The sequence below is a fragment of the Passer domesticus genome, chromosome Z, assembly GCF_036417665.1.
Source record: "Passer domesticus isolate bPasDom1 chromosome Z, bPasDom1.hap1, whole genome shotgun sequence".
Lineage (NCBI taxonomy): Eukaryota > Metazoa > Chordata > Aves > Passeriformes > Passeridae > Passer > Passer domesticus.
In genome coordinates, this window is record NC_087512.1 from 20,113,741 (window position 1) to 20,139,676 (window position 25,936).

The following is a 25,936-nucleotide window of genomic DNA, read 5'->3' on the forward strand; positions in this document are numbered from 1 at the left end:
GGAGTGGGACTGCAGAGGCTATTTGCCTTGACAAGCTCTCTGTCAATGCCAGTTCAGGGGTGCTGTCGAAGCCAGAAAGACATTTACCCCATTTTTTTATGAGACAACCAATAACACAGCCACAACACCTTGTAAAACATCCAATACATTTCCATAAAATGCTTACTAACACTATTTAGTGACATCTTAACACAAATAACTTTTTTTAAGATCTCTTTCCATTAAATAGTTTGCGGGGACATTTTCTTACTAGCAATCTCCCATTACAGTTATGACACAATACTCCGTTTACTTCTGCTGTGCTTTCCTACAAAATATATTTATTTTTTCAGTATATTTTTTTACAGTCTTTCTTTCATGTACGTTTTATATATGCTTTTAAAGAAGATTTATTACTTAGTGTATGTAAAACAATGCAGAAATTGCTCAAAGAAGATTTATTACTTAGTGTATGTAAAACAATGCAGAAATTGCTCAAAAGGAGTAACAGTAGAACTATACAGGTAATGTAACTAATTTCTACACACATTCTCAGACACAGAGGAGCACAGAGGCACAATGGGAGAAGTGATACTCCAATAGCCCAGTCACAGAAAAGGAGTCCCCACTGGCCCCTCCCTGGAGACCTGATGGGAGAAGCTCCTCACTGCACCTTACAGACTGAAGGCTTACTTCCATGGAGCATGGGACAAGTTATGGGGTATCAGGGAAGAGCACTTGGGGCTTGGATGAAGCAGCCTGGGAGGTCCAGGGGAGGAAGCAAAAGTGAGGGAAAGGACAAATAAGGTGGTTTGCAGAGAGCAAGCAGGGTAAAATAGAGGGAAGAGGGGTTAAAGCAGGTGGTTGGTTCCCTTGTCTGGCTGTGCCCTGTGGCAAATCCCCAGAGTTTGTTCTGTCTGCTTACTAAACTGCACACCTTACTATGTTCCTGGGAAAGTGGCTATCCATTCTATGCCAAAGCAACTGGGGCCAGACAGCTTATAGATGTGCCAGCAGCTGGACAAATCCCTGCGGATTTGTCAATGATCATCAAGAAAAGCTAGCCAGTGTAGCCAGTGAGCAGTCTGAGTGGCCTGGGAGCCATGTGCTGCAAGTGAGGCACCTGGAGAAAGCAGCTACCAGAGGGTCCAGGTTACAGCTGATCTGCTGTGTGAGTGTCTGAGAGGGTTTGGTTGGGTTGGGTCTCAGAGCCTGGTCATGAAGAGATCCAAAGTGTGTGTGGGTGTCCATCTGCACACACACACGCTGACAGAAATGAAGAAACCAGGGACCAGCTGCTGAACACATAACTACTGGGACTTCAGTCCAACCTCTGGAGGGGATGCCAGCATATGTATGTCCCAATAACAGACCTTCATCCTGATCAGCCGGATGAGACCATCAGATGAAAACAGAGCTGTTTGGGCTTTCCTTGAATGCCAAGTGGTTCTATCTGTGCTGATATGTGTGGCCATGACCATTATCATGTGTTTATCAGTGCTGCACCACACTGAGTACCCATGGGCGAGGCACGCTCTTGCTGCATCCAGGCTGGCTTTGACAACACCAACCTGCAGCACCTCACTTCTTCCAGGCATGGATAAAGGTACAAAAACATTTGCAAAACTGTATGCATTGTTACACTGTAAACCTTTAAAGCAAAACAAACGTTGCATCCCATAAAGATGGAAGGAGAATTCAAAAGAGAAACTACTACATTGTTTCAAGAATAAAAATCAGGACAAGTGGAGAATAGAAATCATTGATGCATTCAACATTGATGTTGCTGGAAACTTTAGTATCCATGACTAACTTAGTAAATAAGTATGAATTATTTACTCCTTTGTTTCAATTGCTATAGAAGAAAGAAGAAAAAAGAATCTGTTCAATCAGATCTTTGGTGGATGGTTTCATTTGAGCTGTGGAGGAGTTTTCAGTAATTAATAGCCAGCTGCACATCCTGATATAATGCCAGATGGGTCCTGCGTCATTAAGCATTACTGAAACAAGTTGCTATTTATCAGGTAATGGTCCAGGAAAATAAATCCTTGGAAAAGAAAAACAGTTTTCTTAAGAGGTAAAGATCTATTTAAGGATTAAACTGGATATTATTTAATGCCATTTAGGAAAAAGTAACTGCATAAAATACTCCTTCTTGTGCAAATTATTCATATACAAGAGTGATAGAAACTAGTACTAATCTGCATTTACAATTCAAAATAAGTTCTTTTGACAAAAAAAATAACACTGTTGATCATTAGAATTCCCTGATACTTCTTTTAAGATGTTACTTTTTAGTTATTTATAAATTTGCCTAAAATTATTCACACAGCCATAAATTTTTGTATTTCATATAAATGAAATAATTGCTCATTATTGACATTGTAGTTTTGTAAAATGAGATTTCTGAGCTCCTGTGCTATAATGGGGCACCTACTCTCAGTCACACCCACACTCTTCAAAGTTGATTTCCACAGGCACCTTCCTGAATTTTGGCAGTGCTTATCTCTGAGATTTGAAGATAGATTAGTAGAAAGAGCATTCTCAACTGCAAAAAAGTTGGCTGGAACAGTATATGTATTATGTTTTGTACGATTGAAGAACCAGAAATGCAGGATAGTTAGTTTCTGAATACTGCAAATGGGCAGTACTTCATATTCAAAATCCCTATCTGTAGAACAGACCTGATGATACTTTGTCAGTGCTGTTACAGCACAGATTTAAATCTTGTAAAGCACATAGCTTCTAAAATGTTCAAGAAGAAATTGGGCTTTTCAAATCTGGTGCAGATTTTAAATTGTTTATTTTGAACAAGAAGTGCTGGGGTGTTGACGGAACAAGAAATATTGGGCAACTGCCAAGGCAGTGAAGGGATAAGGTGTACTGTGGAAGCTACATTGTGCTTTTGTGCATTTGGAACAAGTAATTCACACTCTTAGGAATGCCAACTTTCCAGTCACCATAAGGTGAAAATTACCAAAATTCCATTTCCTAACTTTTCTCCTTCAAATCCTCTTGTTTTTAACAAGATTAGGTTAGTTTTCATGCAAGTGCATAAATCAGTTTTGCTCTTTGCTATGGTGACATATATGATGCTAAATTTATTTAAACAGCTGCATGTGAAATCATGCCTTAGTACATTCTGTAAACTTCAATGAGAGGAAACAGGGAGTCTATTAAAAAGACTCTTTGCAACTACTCAATTTGCACGTGCAGAACAAGTTTATGAGACTGTAACTGGTGATTTCCACCTTCCTCATCATTAAGATCATTTGAGATTTCCAAGGCATAATTGGTTTGGTACTGTGAGAAAAAGTATTTAAACACTTCTAAATACTTTTGTAAATGTAAATATTCCAACTCTGAATCAGTAACTAGCATTTTGTCCCACTAAATGGAGGTACATGAAGTAAAGATAGATAATTGTCAATAATGACATTGTCTTTAAAAGTGGGTATAAAATTTCTGGCCTTCTATTTCTATTCCTGCCTATCCCTGGCTCTCAATAGAAATAAACCCAACAAAAAATGTTTTCTCTATAGCATAAATGACAAGACAGAAAAAAAATAATTCTAAAAATAAAATTTCTACAGCAAGAACATAAAAACTGTAAGGAAAAAAGTCCAAACCACTAATAGTCATCTTGCTATCAGGTATCTTTCCATCTGAGTGCAGATAGATAGATAGAAGGCAAGGAAATGCATGACATCCAAAATATTTTAAGAGAGGTTTTTCTAAGGCTTTTGCAATGGTCTAATTCAAAAGAGGGCAAAACAAGGGTAAAGGCTGACAAACAATTGCCATCAGCCTCAAAGGTGGTTTCTTTTTTACATATGATAAAACAACTTCCTCTAAAAAAACAAGAACATGAACAAGATTTTCTTCAGTAATAAACTGATAATATCTAACAGTACCTAGTATTCCCTGACTAGGTTTCACAAATCTAAATTTTGGTGAGTAACCAGTTCAAAAAGAAAATATTATATTGCATTCCAAGTAAAAATGGAGGATGTTCTCCATACAACAGGTAGTTGTTACTTGAGGGATTTCCTGACAAAGGATGTTGAAGATTAAAAAGTTTACAAAGTTTCCAGAAGACATTGGACAAAAGCTTAGGAAATACTTGAGATGAAAATAATTGGAAGCTGGGAGAGCAGTTGTGGGAAGTATCATATTGCACTTTCTCCTGTGAACATCTGTTTAAAAGCCGGAATACCACTCTACAGATATCATGGGTTTCACCCATTAAATCCATTCCTAAAGTACCATTACACAATATAACTGACCATATACAATAAGATTGAACTAAAACAGTTTTATCTGACAAGATGATGTAGTATGAGCTCCAGTACAAAGCAGAAAGCAGTATAGTAGAAAGCAGAAGTTAACTTTGAGAACGCCACAAATATTTTGTCCTTGTTTTGCACTTCTCTCTATCTTTGAATTCTACCCCAACCCGGTCCCTGAATCTGGATTAAACTCTTCGAGGCAGAGGTTAATTACTTCTTACTGTGAATTCTAACAATCTAACAATTTGTCAGCTATCAAAACAAAAATCTTAATCTTAATTATAATCTTTACACTTAAATGCAATAATAACAACAAATAACATATTTTTTAAAAGCACTACAGGTGAAACGGCTTCCTGTGCTTCCATTTATCCCCCTGTAAATTTGGTAAACAGAAAGGAATTAAACTAATTACCTTTCCAAAATAAACTTCAATATTTATATAGGAAGTACAATATTAAATTTAAAAAATTACCATTAAAATTAAATATCCTAGAAAATATAGAAATAAAATAAGGAAATAAAAAAAAAATAAACCTTCAGTTCTCTCACACAATAAACATTTTTAATAATAAGCTACCCATGCCAACATAAAAATATATTTAAAATATTATGGTCCTGATTTCTTTCTAAATTAGTGTTCACTATACAACTGGGTCACTATATAACTGGGCCACTGTTACACAAAAGTGAGAAGAACATTAGAATTGTAGATCTAAATTCTAGACTTCTTAAGACAAGAGAAAATTATTTTCCAACATTATTTTCCAACTTCTGGGAAAAGGATGTTCCATGTTACTTGCTACCTTTTCGTCCTGCTTCCTCCCCAGCTCCCTCCTCCCAGCCCCACACATACACAAAAGCAACTTCTAACCCCTTCAGCGAATGGCATACATTCTATAATTTTCAAGACTGAGCTGGGGGAAGGTTTAGTGGGGAGGGTGGGGTGGAAAGTGACAATCCTGTAGTTTAAATAGAAACTAAAATATACCTTTGTCATTTAGGTTAGAAGCTGTCTTGCATCTTACTAGCTCCAACCCTGACAGTCAGAGAAAATCACTGTGTTATCAAGAGAGATTCAAGAAATACTCAAAATTCACATTTATCTATAATCTTCTCACATAAACTGTCACAGAAGACAGTTTGATAGCCTAGAACCTTTTGTGGTCCTTCCCAAATCTAAATCTAATGTGACTGGTGCAACAGCATGATATTCAAGAATTGGTGTCAAACATATCATGCAATCTGCTAAGATGAAGACCGAACTGAACAAAGCTGTGTTTTTTCAGTATTTGAAAGAGCTCTATTAACCTCTGACACACACTCCTTCTGTAAAGCACCCTATAAAGCCCAGCACTTCATATCCGCATATGCCACATTGCATATAGTGGTAGCAATTCCTCCTATAAAAAATCATGAAAATTAAGATACTAGATTATCATTACAGACATTTCACTATTTCCTCCAAAGGAATGAACTGAAATAAAGATAGATCTTAGTGATTCTGTGATTCTAAACGTAAAATAAACTTAAAACCAGATATGGCCTCAGTGTCCTTATGACTGAAAAACAAACAGGATGCTTAAGGGAGCATGTAAAAATGAAAATTTCAAATATTCTGTCATGGTTTCAACAATCACACTTTGTAAGTCATTATGTTCTAATTTAGTGGGACAATAAATAAGAAGTGAGAGAAAATCACAGTAGATGAAACTGTGCCCTTTAGTATGTTGCAAATATATTGATACCCTTGAGATTTATAGGCCTTCTCATTTCCCTCAAATTTTACATTAATGTGTTTTTATTGCTATCAAACATAGCCTGTATCTGTTGAAGAAAACCATGATGCAGAAAGGTACTTCACAGTGGAAAGAACTAGTCTGAAGACCAACGAGTCTAATCTCTTAATGATAGTTATAAAAATTTGGTTGAGAAAGACTGTGTTTCCATTATATATAAAGCAGTACGCAGGAAGACCTTAAAGTGACAAATGAGGCATACAACTTGTTTTCTCTAAAAGCTTTTCTACTTTCTGAAAATTTCAAGAAATCCATGTTTGACCATAGCAAATTCAATAAAAAAATCAAAGCATCATTAGTCCTTCCTTCTTAGTTTAACGAAATCATATATCACCTCTTCTGGTTGAGCTGGAGGCAGAAGCATTCCTGCCACCTTAAGAGCTATACCATTTTCTCAAGAAGAAAAATTCCAGCCAGTAAATTCTACCTATATTCCCAAAACAATTTCAGCCTTCCTACAAGCGCACAGAAAAATGAGGTATTTCAACTTAGTTTCTTTGTATGCAACTTTTCATTTAACTGTTGCTTATATCAAAGAGAGAATAAAAGGTGTTCAAAATTAAGCAAAATATCTTTGTCTCTCAAGAGTGCCACATAATGCACAGTTAACCATTTAGAATGACCACCATCATGATAATCTATGGATTTCCATTTAATTACTCTCTCAAACTACATTCTGATCCATAAGAAACCTTGGTTTATTGGCTAATAATATGTCCCTTAAATTAAGATATAAACTTGGAGGATACCAAGGCCTCTTGTCTACTGACTCCCATCTTAAAAAAAAATGTATTTTCAAAAAGAAGTCTGGGTGAAATGTAAAATTAAAACTTTTTAAATAATAGATAGGATTTAGTGAAAACTCAAATATTTTAATCGGCATAAGACTTTAAGGCTTGTGAAAAAGATCTTCCAAAACACTTAAGCCACAGAGTGATATTAGACAGAATTATATAAATTAGACAGTTGCCTTTGTTTTCATACACTAATTATACTTGACAACACTTTATATGCAACTTTATATGCAACTTTATAACGGATATAAAGTTTTTTCAAGAATAATTAGTGTATGAAAAGAGAGGTGACTGTAATTTGTGTATATATATATATATATATAATATATATTTATTTAAATATTTCATTCTTATGACTCATGTACAGGGCAGACTCAACAAAAAATATTAATATTAACATTAAATCTATTAGATTAATAATCAGCTCTGAGAAGAAGAAAATAATGTACTTTAAGAACCCTGCTGAAAAACTGATTCACAGAGAAAAAGCCAGTAATTTCAGAATGGTATCATAGGCTGTTACAGATTCCATCTTTACACTTTTGATGGCTATTATTACCAACATGTAATTTCAGGCCAGTTAATATCTTGTGAAAGCATAGTTTCAAAACTATTCAGAATGCTAAAAACCAGAAAAGAGTTTGACCTCCAAGAGCTGCCATCCTTTTGCAGAGGACATTATCATGAGTAATAAGCACACTGCAGCTCTGACAAGGGAGACCCTCAGGTCTTCCACCACACAGTTCATTGAGTTGAGTACTGGTCTGTGGGGCAATTTGGCTTTTTCCTTGCCACAGCATAACAGCTAAGGACTTTAGGGAATCCCTGAGAATACAGCAGCTCAGCCAATATGCTATTTCTCGTATAAAGGGAGGGGGCCACTTCCAGGCAGAAACTCTAAAGGGACTCAGTGTCCTGTTTAAGACAATAAAATGCTGTTTGACACAACATCTTTTGTTTCTTATTCCTAAAAGGCAAAATGTTTATCTTCAGGAATTTGGTTTGACATTGAAAAGTATACAAACAATGAACTAATTTTGGTAATAGCTAAAAATAAAATAATTCTGGAGTATCATATTAAATGAAAAGCTATCCAGACACAGTTTTAAAATTCACAACATGGAGCTGAAAACATACACAATAATGCTTTGACTTTTACAAATATTTAGCAAGCTCAGCTCTCTTTGACTCATGTCTATATATTCTAAAATTAGAATTATTTCACTGGTTTCAAAAATCAATTTCTTGTGCCAGCAAGTGATTTTTTAAAAATTTTAGTTTAATTAAAAAAAAAAACCTGAATTTTTAATTAACCAAAGATATTGCATTCTGTGGGACAGGGATCTGGATTATATTAAATACCCACTTTTTAAACAAGATTTTCCATTCAAGCATGTTGATGTCATTAGATCAGGATACAGATACAAAAGAAATTGCAGTAAAAAGGAAAAAATGGGAGAACCCCACCTCACACACCAAAGTAAAAAGAGGGTACTAACTTAAAAACTGAAACTATTCTTTTCATTTTCCTCAACCTGTCTCAGTATGTTGTTCTGTGCTTAGTGTAAGTGCAAAAACATGACCACGGTATCTCAGGCTGAGGATAAGAAATTAATGGCTCCTTCAGTAGCAACACATATCAATTTAAAGAGAAAGAATTTAAAAAACATAAAATTTATTTAAACCCTGTAAACAATTGCTAGAGAAAAAGAGAAAAATAAGGGGGAAGGAAAAGAGGAACAATAATCCTACCTGATGTTTAATAATTTTATAATAAAAAACAAAACTCACTCAAAAAATATCAATGTGAAGTCTTGCTTGTGAAGAATCAAGTCTTAAAAAAAATCAGTTTAGGAATTACTGTACAATTTTCAAAGGTACTTAGGCAGTTCATTTGAGAACCGTGATACAGGTTTTCATTGCTGTTATTTCCATTATAATGGAAAGAGCATTTAAAAATATTTTTAAAATTACAGAATAAAAAGTAAAAATAAAATCAGGTATGCACGGTTGTTTGCTCCTACAATCATGGCAATTCTCACATATATTTGAAAACATTTTTCTGAACAGAAATCTATCAGAGACAGCAACTATTTTGTAATGCTTCTGCAAATTATTTAACACAGGCACAGTTTTCAAATTACCCACATTTTCTTCTTTTAAAGAATATCCAGAGCATCACTATCTCACCTAATTATTTTCATAAACTAGTCAAGCTTTCCCCTAAATCTGAGGTTTTGGGTTTCTACTGTACCCATTATCTTTTAGCCACTTCAAGTTAGACTTCTATTTAATATTCAGTCAGAATAGATTCATGACTACTGGAAAGCAAAAGACCATTTACTGTGGAAGATTTTACTTATCCTTACATTCCTTGTAGCAATGAACATTTTATTCTGTTAGCAGATCAATAAGATTATTCTGTAATTAATATGATCCATAATATTACATTACTTTGGCTTGAGTTTTTGTTTGTTCTTTCCTGACTGTGATGGGAACAGAGGTCCTTTTTTACCAAAAACTTAGTCCAGAAATCAGCACACAGTCCTTTTTTTAGTAAGATATAAATGTGAAAATAAAAGGGCTTAATGATGACACAGTAGAAGTGAAGTCCAATTACATTAAAACAGGTGTCTGATGTGTTGCAAAGTGAAAGATATCATTAGGACTAGAGAAAAAGGAGAAGAGCAGTCACATGGGTCCTTAAGAGTGATACCAGTAACATTGGTGAGAATAATAGCTGCTGACGTCTCAATGAAATTAGCTACAGCAGAGCTGGATTATGAGGCACTGAAATAGTACTCTGAGAACTCAGAACTGACCTATTAATCACATACAGAGCTAAAAAGCCCTACTGGGTACTAAAGGCTCACCAATGAGAATACAATTCACTAGAAATTTTATGATATTTATAGTCACAGTCTATACACAAAAGTAGGGTATGTGAGAAAAAAAATCTTGCAATGAGTATTCTGAAACTTCTGCTGAAGATATTTCATCTTGACTGGGGGTGGGGGGGAACACAACAAGAAAATAAGGTGAGATGTTTGCTAGTTTACCATTTTTCAGAAAATATTTTCTCAAGAATCCACTACCCTTAAAAATTAACAAGAGAAAACGCTTTATTAGGTTCCAGCAGCAGTCATGCTTTCCATCCTGCATGTTATTGGTATGAGTGTTCTAAAATGCTTGCAGCAAGATGTGCAGCAAGAACTATATACAAAAAAAACATAACAGAGGTACTAATGCTGTCTTATGAAGAAAAGATGTAAGTATTTTATAGGAAATAAAAGTAACTGAAAATATAATCACAAAACTACTGCAAATTATAGTAAAGTGTGATGTGTAATGCAAATAAGCATCAAAAGTATTATTGAAGAAATAAAAAAGAATGCACTCTTAAATATTATTCAAATTACATTCTTGAAATGTTATCTGAAAGCTGTTGAAACAAACACCTTATAAAAATAATCTTTTAAAACCTCTATCCTTTCTGTCTAGTGCAGAAAAGTAAAACCAATGTAACATATTGCCAAATACTCAAGCTAAATCAAAACAGAAACAATTTCTATGATTGAATGATATAGAAAAAACATAGTATGCTTGTCACTTTATTTCACATGTTATGTTACAATGGAATATGCACAAAGGAACTAAAGTGATATAAAATTTCACTCAAATAATTCATGAATAATATAAGAGAAAATCAGGCTGTCAGTAAAAGATATACAGTTTAGCATGTTAATAAAAAAAACCTCTTATATACTACTTTAGGTTACTTAGTTTATTAGAAAACATTTGAATTCAGAAATTACAGAAAAGTATGGATTTTGTCTGAGCATATAGTACACACAGAAAATCTTCAGCAGAAATAATAGAATTATTATATTTGTGATGCATGGATAATAAGTACACCATTTACTGTACTTTTTATTTAATATATTAGTATCTTGAGACTATTTTAAAGAGATATTTCATATCAGATCAGGTTGAAAATACTTGAATTACACAGCATAGTGAAACTGAAAGCTATCATCAAAGTTATGTTCAATTATAGAATGCAGTTGTGCTCAGTCATGTTAGGTTTTTTGATCCAAATGAGGTGTGAGCCCTAAGTATTAAAGGATTATAAAATAATCTAACAAGGAAAAAGGAAAAGAAGTTTGCAAATAATACTGCCGAAGTAAATAGATTTTTGATTTAGTTATCTCATAGAAAAACCCTTAAAAATCAATTTGGATTATTCATAAATTATTTTTAATCTGTTTTTCTCACTGAGATGAAAAAGCTATTGAGATAAGAAGCTACTGCCAGAGGCATCATAATTTATTAAAGAGCTCTGCCATGAGACAACAGGATCTACATTTAATTGCTTCTGCTGTTTGCTGATTGCCCTATTCACCTTGATACAGAACCACTATGGGAGCATTCTATGTAAAATTAATGTCCCAACAAAAGGAACTGCAATAAAGACCCATAAGATTACTATGTGGCCTAGTATTCAGGGCATTCTACAAGTCTGTGCAATTTGAGAAAACAAACTCTCCACAATCTTGTTGTCATTTTTGGTGGACGAGGATACCATCAGAACCATAAACTCTCATGTGAGCTTGGCAGACTGCTCCAGCACATAACTATCTTTTTCCAATTAACTACCTTTTTCCACATTGAAATTACTAATGCAGTTTAAGCCAGAAGTGCTCTTGGTATTAATGGAAGCCAAAGAATGGTTTTCAAAGAATGCCTTGGTGAAAAAGTTTTCTACAGTTGCAAATCCCATTTTCAAAGGTTTAAATGACTTTTTGAACTTCCTTCATGGATCTAATATTATTCCAAGAATCTACTTTGTTCACAGTTTCATAAATCTCTTTCCATGTTTTCATAACTTTAAAAGAAGTAGCTAATCACTAGTCTGTAGAAATTTATTTTTGAAAAGGTAAATAATTGATGCATTATTTAAAAATATATATAAATAATACAATAAGAACCCAAATGTGTATCAAATATAATATAAAATATTCTTAAATATTAAGTTTATACATTTTAGATATCAAGATATCACTTACACTTATACAAGCAGTTGCATCCTAAACCAATTCTACCAATCCCTGTTATTCCAAAAATTTAGTTCTCAAAAATGGCAGGCAAAAAAATGCAAACAAACAAATAAAGCAAATGCAAAAAAATCTCCAACCAATGAATCAAAACAAAAAGTACTTAAATGAATTCATTCACCAGAATGGATTTTCTAGCTGCTCTGCTGTCACAGGCTCTACATTGTACAAACCTCTTCATGGCTATTTTTAACATGCAACAGTCAATTATTTTCATGCCTTTCTCCAATATCCTATTGAAAGCCTGTTCCAGTGGCCAATTAAACCCTATTGATTTCTTCTATTTTGCCAACACAGCTCTAACAGACAATATTAGAAAATCCAATGGTCTGTATCTAAATCTGCCTAGCCATGTTGGTTGAACTTGCCATTAAAACTCTGCAACAGTAGAGGAGCTGCAGGTGAGATATTTCTTTTACTATCTCAAGTACATCTTTATCAAAGGTTACTTTTATAAAAATATGTTGGTTTTTTTTTTAATAATAATTCTCTTGGACTCTGCTATTTCCTATCATTGCAGCTATGTATTTAAAATACAAAAATTATCCAATATTTACCATTCAATTTCACAGTGTGTTTGGAATTCTCATGTTCAATAGTTGAAAACCTATGTGCGATAACAATACAGATCACTGACCATACTTGCACACCATTTTTTTATTTCCCTATCCTGACTTCTAATTAAATTATATCATATATTGTTTTCTCCTGAAAAGGAAACTGTCTTGATTCGTAATGGAAAGTCTCACTTGAAAATCCTTGACTGTAGCTACTGAAATGTCATGCCAGTCAAGTGAAGTCCCTAGTGACTGGAAAAAGGATAATGTTGCATCCATTCTTAAAAAGGGTGAAAAGAGGACTCTAGGAACTACTGACCTGTTAGCTTCACCTCTGTTCCTGGGAAGATCATGAAGCAATCCTCCTAGAAACTGTGCTAATATTCTTGGAGGACCTGGAGGTGATTCAAGACAGTCAGCATGGCTTCACCAAGGGCAACATGCCTGATCAACCTAGTGGCCCTTTATGATGAAGGAAGGGCTATGGATGTTCTGGACTTCCGTAAAGTCTTTGACATGGTACCCCACCATATCCTCCTCTCCAAGCTGGAGAGATACATTTGATGGATGAGAAATCGGCTGGCTGGTTGCATCCAGAGAGTAGTGGTAACCAGCTCAATGTCTGGACGGAGATCAGTGATGAGTGGTGTCCCGTACAGGGACACATACCAGGACCAGGACTGATTATTATCTTCATCAATTTCATAGTAGGATTAAGTAAGTTTGCAGATGACTCCAAGATGTGTGGACCATAAAGGATTGACTACCAGACAGAAGAACCCAGACAAGCTCAAGAAGTGAATTCATGTGAATTTTATGAGGTTAAACAAGGCCAGGTACAAAGTGCTGGATCTAGGTTGGGGTAACAATAAACAACAACACGGGCTGGTGGATAAAGGGATTGAGAGCAGCCCTGCCCAGAAGGACTTGGGGGTGATGGTGGATAAAAGGCTGGACATGACCCAGCCATGGGCACTCCTAGCCCAGAGAGCCACACGTGTGCTGGGTTGCATCCAGAGCAGTGTGGACAGCAGAACCAGGGAGGGGATTCTGCCCTTCTGCTCTGCTCTGTTCTGGTGAGACCCCACCTGGAGTGCCCAGGTCTGGAATACTCAGCACATGACAGAAAGACATGGAGTGAGTTGGAGTGAGTTCAGAGCAGGGCCATGAAGATGATCAGAGGGGTAGAACACTTAACTGCAAATAAAGGCTAAAAAACTGGGGTTGTTCATCATGGAGAAATCTCCAAGGTGACCTTATGGTGGCTTTTCAGTACTGAGAAGGAGGCTATAAGAAAGATGACCTTTTAACATAGTTATAGGACAAGCAGTAATGGTTCTAAAGCTGAAAGAAGGTAGAGTCAGTCTAGAACTAAGGGAGAAATTTGTTATAATGAGGGTAGTGAAATATTGGAACAAGTTGCCTAGAGAGGTGGTAGATGTCCTTTTCCTGGAAATATTTAATGTCAAGCTGGAAATGGGCTCTGAGTAACCTGATCTAGCTGAAGATGTCCCTGCTTATTGTGGAGGGGGTTGGACAAGATGACCTTTAAAGGTCCCCTCCAACCCAAACCATTCTATGATTCTATGTGATCCCGCAAGAGACTCAGAACACTTCCTTTTTTAAGACATGCAAGCATATTTGTGCTTTTTCAAAGCATCCCCTAACAAACATTAATGATAGTGCAAAACTTACCCAGGATGCCAAAACCTCTTTTGATATCAGAAATACGATACATCTTAAAGCCTGTAGCACTCACTGCTGCTAAGACAAATCTCATTCCAAATGTATCAATGTCCTAAACTTACATTCTTGAAACCTAAAACTGAGGCATCTTGAGTACTCAGCAGTTTTAGAGCACTTCAAGCACTGGTGAATAGCTAGAAAATAAGAGTTGGTTTTTATATGAAATTTAGAAATGCTTCTAATGATCTCATTCTGTGTTTTCTTTAATTGACAGGAGAAATACTGACCACATTTTTGATAAGGAAAATATTACATCATTGTTCCTTTGAGAGGTTCTGGTACTTTCCCAATCTTTATTGATAATGTGGAAGGATAACACAACTGGACTAATCTGCCATTCTGTGAGGCTATTCCTCTTCAAGAGCTCAGAGGCAGCTAAAGCACTTAAGATCTGCATGAGAGATTCTTGAAAGTATTCAGGCTGATGTTAAGAGATTAACATCAGAGATATAGATTAATCATCACTGCAGACTCCATTCTGTCTATATTTATGTCCTGAACAGGTCTAAATGGATAATGCCTAGACTCTCCTATTTCTCACCCATGTGTAATAGCAGACTGACATCTTCACTGGCATCATTGTCACAGTGCACCTGAATTGCAAGAGTAAGTTGCTGCATGAAGCTGAGACATTTCCCTCACCAGTGACACAACAGCACAAGCTCAGTTTGAGGGTAGAAGAGGTGGAAAGCACTAAGCAGACAAATAGTTCTACAAGGGCTCTCTGCCTGGCCTCTCCCAGGACTCAGAAGTCATTTCCATACAGTAGTACAAAGTGAAGGTGGTTTCTAACCAAGACTGTTTTATAAAAGATTATAAGTTTTTAAATTATATCATCTATGGTTTGGTTGAAATCAGAGGATAGGTTCCAAAGCTATAAAAGGGGGGAAACAGATATATATGATCATGTAGGCTTCACTTCTTTGAGAAACCAGGAAAAAAAATCCCCATATATAAATACTTGTATATATATATAGACACACATATATATATAGACATATATATATATATATATATATATATATATATATATATATATATATATATAAAAGAGCTTCAAAGCATTTCTTCCTGCTCAGCATTCTGTGTCTATTCAACTGATTAAAATCCAGTAAAATACCTGTGAATACATGGAAAGTAAATGGCATTTCAGGAAAGAAGTGAACTTAAGCTCGCAGTCACAAGTATGCTTGTGTATTTTATGTTTTCCAAGTAAAAAAATATTTATTAAAAGTATTAGATAAGGAGATATGCCTTTTGGGGTCCTTGGGTTTTTTTTAATTATCAGGGGGATGGCAAAAATGAAACATTTCAATGAAAGTTGCAAAGAGAAAGACTGAAAATTTGCAGGTGTGTTTGTTTTCATCAGTGATTTAACTATATTTTTATTCTATTACAGATGCCACTATCTGTGTGATCAGATCTTTTCTATATACAAGTTCTAAAGGCAGATTCTGATACATTATACTGTATTCTGATCCAGGAAGTACTTTCATTGTGCCTCTCTGAATTTTTTTTAATATATTGTTTAAAAAATGAAACAATGACCTGAACATCTGATCTTCTAGTAGGATTGCATGCAGCCATAGTTCAAAAATGTTCATTATGCAAAAAACTTCTTAAAACTTTTATTCATAGTCACTTTGCAGGGGATAAGCAATGCTCTAAATCATCTTCTCTAAAATCCTTCTTCCATTTCATGGAACAAACAAGTGAGCCTTTATCTGGTACAATCCCTACCTTATTATGACTTAATCTCTGATTCCTGCTTGGTTGCCATAAATAGGCAGATATTAGCTCAGCTGCAGCTCAGCATGCATACCTTTTTGTGACTGTGGCATTCCCAGCAGCAGTTACTTCACCACAAGCCACATCTCCTTGCAAAATGAAATATGATTAGGCTTTGAGGATTATACAGTGTATTGAGATTCCACTCTTACTAAAACATATGTATAGTATATAGCTCACCGATGTGTGATTCAATGATTAATTTAAAATTTGAAAATACTTATTATACATATAACCAACATTGCACCTTAACTCTATTTTTATCCAAATATAGTGTTTAATAGTCGAAACTAAAACCCTCAGTAAAAATCTGTCTAATTTCAGAAAGAGTAATTTCAGTATTCATGGGCTGGATATTCAAAATACTGTTGAATTAGAAAAGGGAATACAAAACCAAAAACACAGCAGTACTTTCCTTGTCTGGGAAATTTCTAGGATTATACCTTCACAGGACAGGTTACTCTGCCACAGATATTCCATGAGAAAGACCACTCTCTATGCCAGTTATTCAAAAAGATGGAAAATTCTGTGGGGGAACTGCACAGTGTCTGCTTCACTTTTACCCTGAAGAGTATTCCCAAGACATTTAAGGTGAAAAGTCCAAGGTGAAAGAAAGAAGTTGATTTGTCACCTTCTCCAAATCTCCAAGATATTGGTGTTAAAGACAAAAAAAACCTACACTCTCTCAGCATTCAAGACAACTGGTAAGAAATGTGGAAGGCCTGAAGTTACGTCAAAAAATAAGTCAGTGTAGGGCTGGGTATGTCTCAGAATGTACATGAAAATATGCTTTTCTCTACAATACCATCCTAACATTCAAGGAATTTATGCCCCACTTTTCTCCCAGATGTTAATTGATTCATATCTCAAAACTCAAGTAGCTTGTGGAGAAAATGATAACTTTTATTTCACCTTGCGTATTGCTTATTTGAAAAACAGAAGAAGAAAATAAAACTTTTAAAAACTAGAAAGATGACATGATGGATGCCAGATGAAAAAATTGTCATATACTAGAATAAAAACAGAAGCCAAATATCGCAAATGAAATTGTGTGGCTAATTTGGAACATCTGTAAAATTCAGACCCACTGTTTACAAATCAAAATATTGAGGAAAGGCAAAACACAGAAGCCAAATAGCAGTTAGAGACCATGTTTGTTAGGACAGTTATGCCATGAGGTCTATCGCATGAAAAGATACTTTATACTGGGCAGGTAAAAAAACATGAGTGACAGATTTCAAGATAGTTCCTGGGAACTTTTGGATCTCCCATAAGTTGAAAAGCATTGGAAAAAATACCTCTGAGTTTAAGGATTAAATAAAGAATCTGAACTTGGAAAACTAAGTTATTATTTAGATGCCTAGATATAAAAAAGTTGATGAATGGATCAATCAAATACAAAGCTCGATATATTTACTTTTCAAACTGACACTATTTTAGTAAATAAACCTGCTAGTGGAGGATGGTATGATTTGTAGGTTGTTATTTCACTAAATACAACCTATTAAAATTGCTTTTTTTTTCCTGAATATGCACATTTTAGTTTAATTGAGCATTGATTTCCATACATTTCCGAATGCATCTAGATGCTGAATGTGACATGATACTTGTTCCTCTGTCTGAAATTCTGAGAGTGCATATGGATAACATGCCTCACTCCTTTTTCGACTATTACACTTACTCCGTTAAACAAATGATCCAAAGAAGTAACAGTGGAAGATGACATTCTTAAATTCATAGACCTTGAAAACAAAACTTCAAAAATGGCCTAAGATGCACAAAATCTTAGACCTGTAGAATGGATTGAGAGCAGCTTTGGGAAAAGAGGTATTGTGAACAAAAAAGGGTATTTGTGAACAAAAAGCTCAATGCGATTCAGCCATCTGCATTCACAGCCCAGAGAGCCACACGTGTCCGGGGCTGCATCCAGAGCAGGGTGGGCAGCAGGGCCAGGGAGGGGATTCTGCCCCTCTGTTCTGCTCTGCTCTGGTGAGACGCCACCTGCAGTGCTGCATTCAGTTTTGGGGTTCTGAGCATAAGAAGGACATGGACCTAGAGGAGGGCCACAAAAATTATTAGATGGACAGAACACCTCTCGCAAGATGAAAGGCTGAGAGAGTTGGGGATGTCCACCCTGGAGAAAAGAAGGCTCCGGGGAGATCTTATACCACTTTCCAGTAGTATAGGAGACCTAAAGGAAAGCCAGTGAGTGACTTTTTACAAGGACATAGACAAGGATGAATGACTTTAAACTGAAAAGGAAGATGTTTAGGTCAGATACTAGGCAGAAATTTCTGACTGTGGTGAGGCACTGGCACAGGTTGTCCAGAAATTGTGGACTCTCTATCCCTAGAGGAGTCCAAGACAAAATTGGATGAGCTCTGGGTAACCTGGTGAAAGTTCCTGCCCATGGTAAGAAGGCTGGATCTAGATTAATCCATAAGGTTCTTCTAATGCAAACTATTCTTTGATTCTTTGATCTTATGTATCAAGATATTTTTTTACTGGTTAACATTCAGTAAAAATAAAAAATAGCAGGTCCATCAAACTAAATCTTTTTTAAATAGCAGTCAAAAACACAGTTAACCTGCTTTTTAAAATATATCTCAAGTTTTTATCTGTAAACTAAATGAAAACCACACTGAAATCAATCATTTGATAACTAAAACCCACTCACTTTCCTGAGGGAATTCCTCGTCCCCTAGAGGCATCATTTGCCTATAGAGAATATAGTTGGATACTGTAGAGGTGTGGACTGTCACAGATGCAAAGGCAAACAAAACCAACTTTTGAAACATCTTTTCCCTAGTATCCATGTGCATATATCACTGAGGTCGATAAGCCTCTAAGCATGATGCTTCCACTATTACCAGAAAGGCTATTTCACCTTCAAGGGCCTGACCTGATCTGAATCTCCAAGATATATAAAAAATCAGCTGTATTTTTCCAGTTTAAAGGAAGTTAAACTGAAAATTTTTCCTTGTTTGTGGGTAACAGAAGGTATACCGACATCATCAGAAAAAAAAATCATCTTAAAAAACTGATGGTTTAAGAACTTGACGTATGAAATCTGTTCAAATAAATTTGTAAAGAAAAATCCATTAATAATGTGAATAAGACAAGTGAAAAGAATGGAATATAAAGTGCTATGATTCAATATGGAATCCCTTTTTTTCCCTTAAACTGTTCTAAATATCACGTTTTTCAAATAAAGAGCTGATCTTAGAATTTCAGCATATAACTGTTGTGCCAAGCCAAACAACTTGTGAAGGCCACATAAACATTCTTTAAGAGTTTAAGAGTTACATTTATGTAACTATCCATAGAACAATCCATACAATTTAAACCTCAGCTACTGAGATCAAAAATGTATCCATATTCAGATCAAACCTTTGGTAGTTACAAGCGCTAAGAATTTGGTCAGTGAATTTGGTCATTACATAAGGAGCTAGATTTCATTGCAGATGGAGAGAGTTAAAGTCATCTCTTTTCACCTCTTTAAGAATGAACTGTTTTCATGAAGGGAACAAGCAACCATCTGCCATACCAAAGTAAACAAATTAAAAGGAGACAATATGAATAATGCAAGCTAAACTGATTGCTTCAGACAATTTAAAATATGAAACCATGATGCTTGGAAAAAAAAAAATCTTCCACATTTTTTGCAATGTTACTAAGTAAGCCATTCAGCAAAATAAAAATTTGTGACATAAGTAGAATAGAGATCATCTTTTTGAGATATTAACTAAGCCAAATAGAACTAAAAGAAACAGATTCCTTCACATAAATGAATTTGAGACTTGGGTATACTTAATTTCACTATAGCTTTCCAGAGGCTGAGTATCTTTAATCTTCAGGGAATTGTTTTATTCAATTCACAATACCAGAAGAGTTACTGCCCAAATAAAGCAAAATACAAATGTTCATACCATTTTTTACTACACATTTTTAAAAGGAGTAATAAATTCTCAAGGTAATCTAGGAATTTCAATTTAGCTTGTTGTAAAATTAGAGAAATAAGTGCCCTTTCTCTTAATATTTTTACATTCTTCAGAGTATAAATGGATCAGACACTTAAAAATAGTTTCTTAAGAAAAATTATTCCTTCTTCTTTCAGATGCTGTTCTTGATATTATCCACTCCTTTGAAGCCTTTTATTTTGTGCCCTCCATTTCACTAATTCCATGGAGTGAGTCACAGAGGGAAAATTATTCTGTTTATTAACATCTACTGACAAGTAGCTTTTACTGGAAATATTCTTGTATTTTGTAATGGTTAAAATAACAATTATCTTAAATCATTCTGCTATGATCAAAGAGTTATGTGAGTCACAAAAAATATCTAGCAGCATGTACTCAGCTTAGGTTTCAGCAGGCAATACTGAATTAATATTAAAACAAAAGTTGCCATTTAGTATAGTATCCCTGAAACCTAACTAATTCCATTTCAGTGAGATGAAAGTACAATAAGATGTAAATTATAATTGTTGGCCAACCTTCTTAATTTTCTGCCAGCTTTCAATATATTTATGTTGTTCTCTCTCCCTCTCTCTAATCTTCTCCCTGTCCACAAATAGTGCATTGAAAATATCAAACAAAATAGTCAATCTTCACTTACAGACGTGGACAATTCTTTGGCTGTCTATAAATGCCAAATGCATGGATTTCAAGTAAACCTGCTAGTTTACCATTTTATACAACACTATGATTTATTTTTTCAGTAGGAGCCATTCCTCTGTGAATAAAGACCACACCCACTAAACTCAGGCCACAATGTTTAGAAACAATATAAGCACCCACTTACCCACTAACAAAATACTCTATAAATTAAACAAATACTTTATAGATGAAATTACTTACAAATAACAAATATGTAATCAGCCGTACCTAAAGTAATAATACTTTAATTGGGATTGAAGTTTTTTTCTTAATTATTAAATTATACCTAGTAGATAGTGGTGCAGGGTAGTTTCTGCTGCATGAAATTGCAGTATGGATTAACTGTTCCCAAAGAACAGGCAACTCTTTTTGAGTGTTGAGTGCAGTTAAGAGTGAAAAGACTGTAGAAAAACTGCATGAACCCTCAACTGGTGTTTTATGAGTAGAAGAAGCTTCAGTTTAGTTTTTGCTATTGTGACTTTATTTTCCATGAAGATACAAATCAGGTTTATATTAAGTGACAGCGAGACTTTCAGCAAGTTTATAGGATGCTTCAAAAAATTACTTTAACTTAGCCCGAAAATGACTGGTTAATATATATGTTCCCTATTTATAATGAGGCATAGTGTGTCAAAGTGTTTTCAAACTGAATTGACAAAAACAGTAGTACATCAAAAGAATCAAGGTAGAGAACAACAGCTTCATTTACAGATTATATGTTGACGACAGAATACCAGAAGACAAGGCTTGGTAAGATCCACATTTCAAATACAAAAAAGTTTAGTTTGTGTCAGTTGTGGTAATATTAACATAACAGTAATCTGAAAATACAAGTTATGTGATGTCATTATTGTGGAAAAATAGATTAGCATCCCAACAGCATATTCATCTATCTAGGACATCCAAATTGATAAATTAGAGTTTATATTATCTTGTATGGTTAAATTATCCTGCCTGTGCAGAAATTTTGTATGCAAATGTGCACTTCTGTGGTAAAGGGTAATTTACATACACATATACAGATACATATCTAACCTACCCATCAGGGGTGCTGGCAGGCTTAGCTGAGTATGGTATCTGAAGAACTTTCAACTTTTCACATGCAAACATTACAGTAAGTCAAATGACTGCCAATATTAAATAAAAAAAAATAAAATAATTAAAAAATGAACCCTTGCACTGCTTCCAAACAGCAAAAATTATTTAATCTCTTATCTGATATTCAGTATACTGAATGCTGGTTAGATGCTACTGGGCAGATAATGTGTTATAAATACAAAGGAAAACACTTAAGATACCTTAAAATTAAACTCTTTGTTTCAGTCAGTATCCTACTACATCCCACTACATTCATTCTAACTAAAAAATAGAGAAACTTCGACTATGCCCAGAGAAAAGTTTCGCCTGCCACTGAGAATAAGAAAACAGAGATTTAGGTGACCTTTCATATTTAGCAGTACTGTCAAAATCTACTGTTCAAAGACCAACATTCTTTGCTCTTAAAGATTGCTTCTTAGTTTAAGAAACCTTCTTTTTTTTCCCCAAATTCAGGCTAAAATCAAGATTTCCAAAGGATAAACTGAGATGTTCCTCTAATGTTTTTACGTTAAGTATAAAATATATGAAAGCTAACTAAATACTATATTGAAATGCAGTTAAAAAAGAAGCTTTTTCTATTTCCCCACTCTAAAATATAAATAATAAAATTCTTCTAGAAAAAGCAGATGAATAAATATGCATGAAACATTTTGGTTAGAAGTGAACAGTTATGCCATGAGAAGGACATAGCACCGGGCAGATTCAATTCCCCATGATAACTTCATGAGCTGAGGTGACTCATCACATCCTAGGAAAATAATGAAAAGTTGATTTCAGGAATTAGCATAATATCTTCATTTTCCATCAGTTTTCTTTACAGTTACACATTCTACTTTTATAGACTAGAATAACTTGCATAATAATGGAAGGCCAAACCAATTTTGGCTGGCTGAAAATCATGCAGCAATCCTAAAGAGGCAAAAAAAAGAAAAAAAAAATTGGCATCATTATTTTAGAATACTGGCAAAACCAGAAGATTGAAGTTTATTAACAATTGCATTCTTTCAGGGATTTACTAATCACAGAATCATTTGACTTGGAAAGGACCTTGAAGATCACAGACTCCAACCTTAAACTGACCACCTTGGCAACTAGATCACAGAACTAGGTGTCATGTCTAGTCTTTTCTTGAACACCTCAGGGACAGTGACTTCAACATCTCCCTGGGCAGCACATTCTAAAGGTTAACATCACGTTCTGTGAAGGTATTCTTCCTGATGTTCCAGTTGAACCTCCTAAGGCCATGTCCTCTTATCCTGCCACGTCTTTCCTGGGAGAAGAGGTCAACCCCCACCTACTGCAATCTCCTTTCAGTCAGCTCTGGAGTCTGATAACATCATCCCTGAACCTCCTTTTCTCCAGGATAAACAACCCCAGCTCCTTCACTTCCACTGCTTTGCTCTGGCCTTGCTCCAGTACTTCAGTGTTGTTCTTGGAGTGAGGGGCCCAGAGCTGGACACAAAATTCAAAGTGTGGTCTCATCAGCACAGAAGCCATGTACGGGGGGAAAATCCCTGCCCTGGCCCTGCTGCCCACACCATGGCTGATCCAGGCCAGGATGCCTTTGGCCTCCTTGGCCACCTGGGCACAGCCTGGCTCATGTTCAGCTGCTGTCAGCAGCACCCCCAGGTCCTTTCCAGCCACTCTGCCCCGGCCTGTGGAGATCCCTGAGGTTTTGTGACCCAAGGGCAGGCCCAGCACTGGCCTTGTTGAGCCTCACCCCACTGGCCTCAGCCCATGATCCAGCCTGTCCAGATCCCTCTGCAGAGCCTCCCTGCCCTCCAGCAGATCAACTCCTGCCCAACTTGGTGTCACCTGTGAATTTACTGAGGGTGCACTCAACACCCTCATTTAGATCATCAAGAAACTGAACAGGGCTGGTCCCAATCCTGAGCTCAGGGAAATGTCACTTCTGACTATCACCAAGTGGATATCACTCCATTCACAGCCACTCTCTGGGCAAAGCCATCCTGACAGTTTTTAGCCCAGCAAGGGATGTGCCTGTTCACTCCAGTCAGCTTTTCCAGGAGAATGCTCTGGGAAACAGTGTTGCTATCAGAAAGGCTTCCCTGTAGCCCAGGTAGGCTATATCCATAGCCATTCCCTCATCAACTGGGCAGATCACCTGGTCATAAAAGGCAATCAGGTGATCACACAGAACCCACTTTTCCACATCCATGCAGGCTGAGCCTGATCCTGTTTGTGCTTCAAGTGGCACATAATGGCACTCAAGGTCATATGTTCCGTGACCTTCCCCAGCACCAAGGTCAGGCTGACAGGCCTGTAGTTCCCTAGATCCTCCTTCCAGCTCTTCCTGTGGATGGTCATCAAACTGGCCAACCTGCAGTCGTCCATGACCTCCCCTGTTAGACAGTACTAATGATAAATCATGTCATTGATGATAAATGATGATACTAAGAAATTTTTGAAAAAACAGTTAAAAATAAAATTTATATGAGGCAAAGGGTAACGAGTATAACCATGCATTTGCACTGCATTTTTCATTTAGATATATAGAACAATAATACTCAAGTAAATATGGGGGGATTAAAAAGGAACAAAGAGAGGATTTTTTTTCTTTTATTCTCTGCCCTGACTAACAAACTAAATTTTATTCAATCTTAACAGGCAGAAATTTGATAGAAAAAGGATGAACAGTCACAGGTTACATTTTTTATTCTGAAGTTAAGGTGAATTAGCCTGTGGATAAATTTCAAATCTTTGCCAGTTTAAAGGTAGACATGCTTTTTCCATTTCTATTTTCCTTATGGTAAAACTAAAAGGCACATGCAGTAGGTGTTTATGTAATTAAGCAAGCTAAAATTGAATACCATCTTTATTTAGTTTGTCATCACAAATGTAGATAGAATGCAATGAAAGGAAAGCCAGATTACATAACTCAGCAGTAAATGTTTCTAAAATAAATTCCAGTGTGAATGGCAGCAGGCTACATACTGTTGATACATAATTTATGCTGCATAGTGTGTAATGTAGTAAGTAGATATAAAATCCTACTCCTCCAACTGTCACCGCGAATGTGTCAGTATTTCCAGGCCTAACTTTATCCTCACCCAGGACATTACTTGCCCCAACCACTGCGCCTCTTTAATGTATTCTACATTTGCTCCTCTGTTATTCAAACTCTGAAACAGTTTCAGACAAAATACCCTATTTTTGTTACTCCAGTCTCTGTTTGGTAAGCTGTTTAGAGTCTATTTACATTATGGCTACATTTATTTGTCTGATATAGTTGTGCTCCCAGTCATACTGCCTAGGAACAGACACATTTTATTGCTGCTTTTTGCCAGTAGTTTATTCCTACCTTGTGCTAACATTATCAGGAGGGTTCAGATACTGGAATTTTCATTACATTTGCTAAAGGTTATAGGTTCCAAATCAAACTCTGGTCTCTAGGCCATCACTATTTTGGCTGTTCTTTCCCTAAATCCAAATAGAGGGCCTAACACAAAAGACACATCCACTCTTTTGGCTTGTTACACGACATCCAATTCTGGATATTCAAAATAACAAACTGTATTTCAGAAAGGTTCACATTTTAATTCCCCACAACTCTTTCTCCCCTTATTTCATGCAAGACAAGCAGAAACTGGCACATGAAGGCAAAATGTATGTCTCTAAGGTACAGAAAATAACTTTAATATCACTTATCTAGTTCTAAAATATTTGGTTCTGCATGCTCAATACAAACATCACGAAGCACATGACATAGGTCAAAGGGCACCTTTGATGTGTTTCATCAGCACTGAAGAAATATTATTAAAGACGATCAGCTAGTATTTGTATTAATAAACATAAAACTATTTACATTCTATGAAAGATTATTTATTTAAGCTTCATTGTCATACTCTAAAGGACATCTGAAAGTAGCATGAGAGAGTGTATTCATATACAGAACATTTCATGACAATTTCTACTCTCACTAGAAAAGGATAGCATACCTTACAGTCATTGCATGGATTTTTGAAGGTTCAGAATTAAAAGAAAACCAATGACTCGCGACTTAACATCCTCACACTCAAAAATGCCCCTTACAGACCTACTGTAGCATGAATAAGCTAACTTGCCAATTCTCCAAGAGCTGACATGAACATCA

General features: G+C 35.7%; 1 protein-coding gene across 7 annotated transcripts in view; it reads right to left on the reverse strand.

Annotated features, from left to right (window-relative positions):
• The window catches only part of PDE4D (phosphodiesterase 4D), a 509,895-nt gene that overhangs the window by 216,266 nt on the left and 267,693 nt on the right, over positions 1–25,936 (reverse strand). The window lies entirely within an intron of this gene.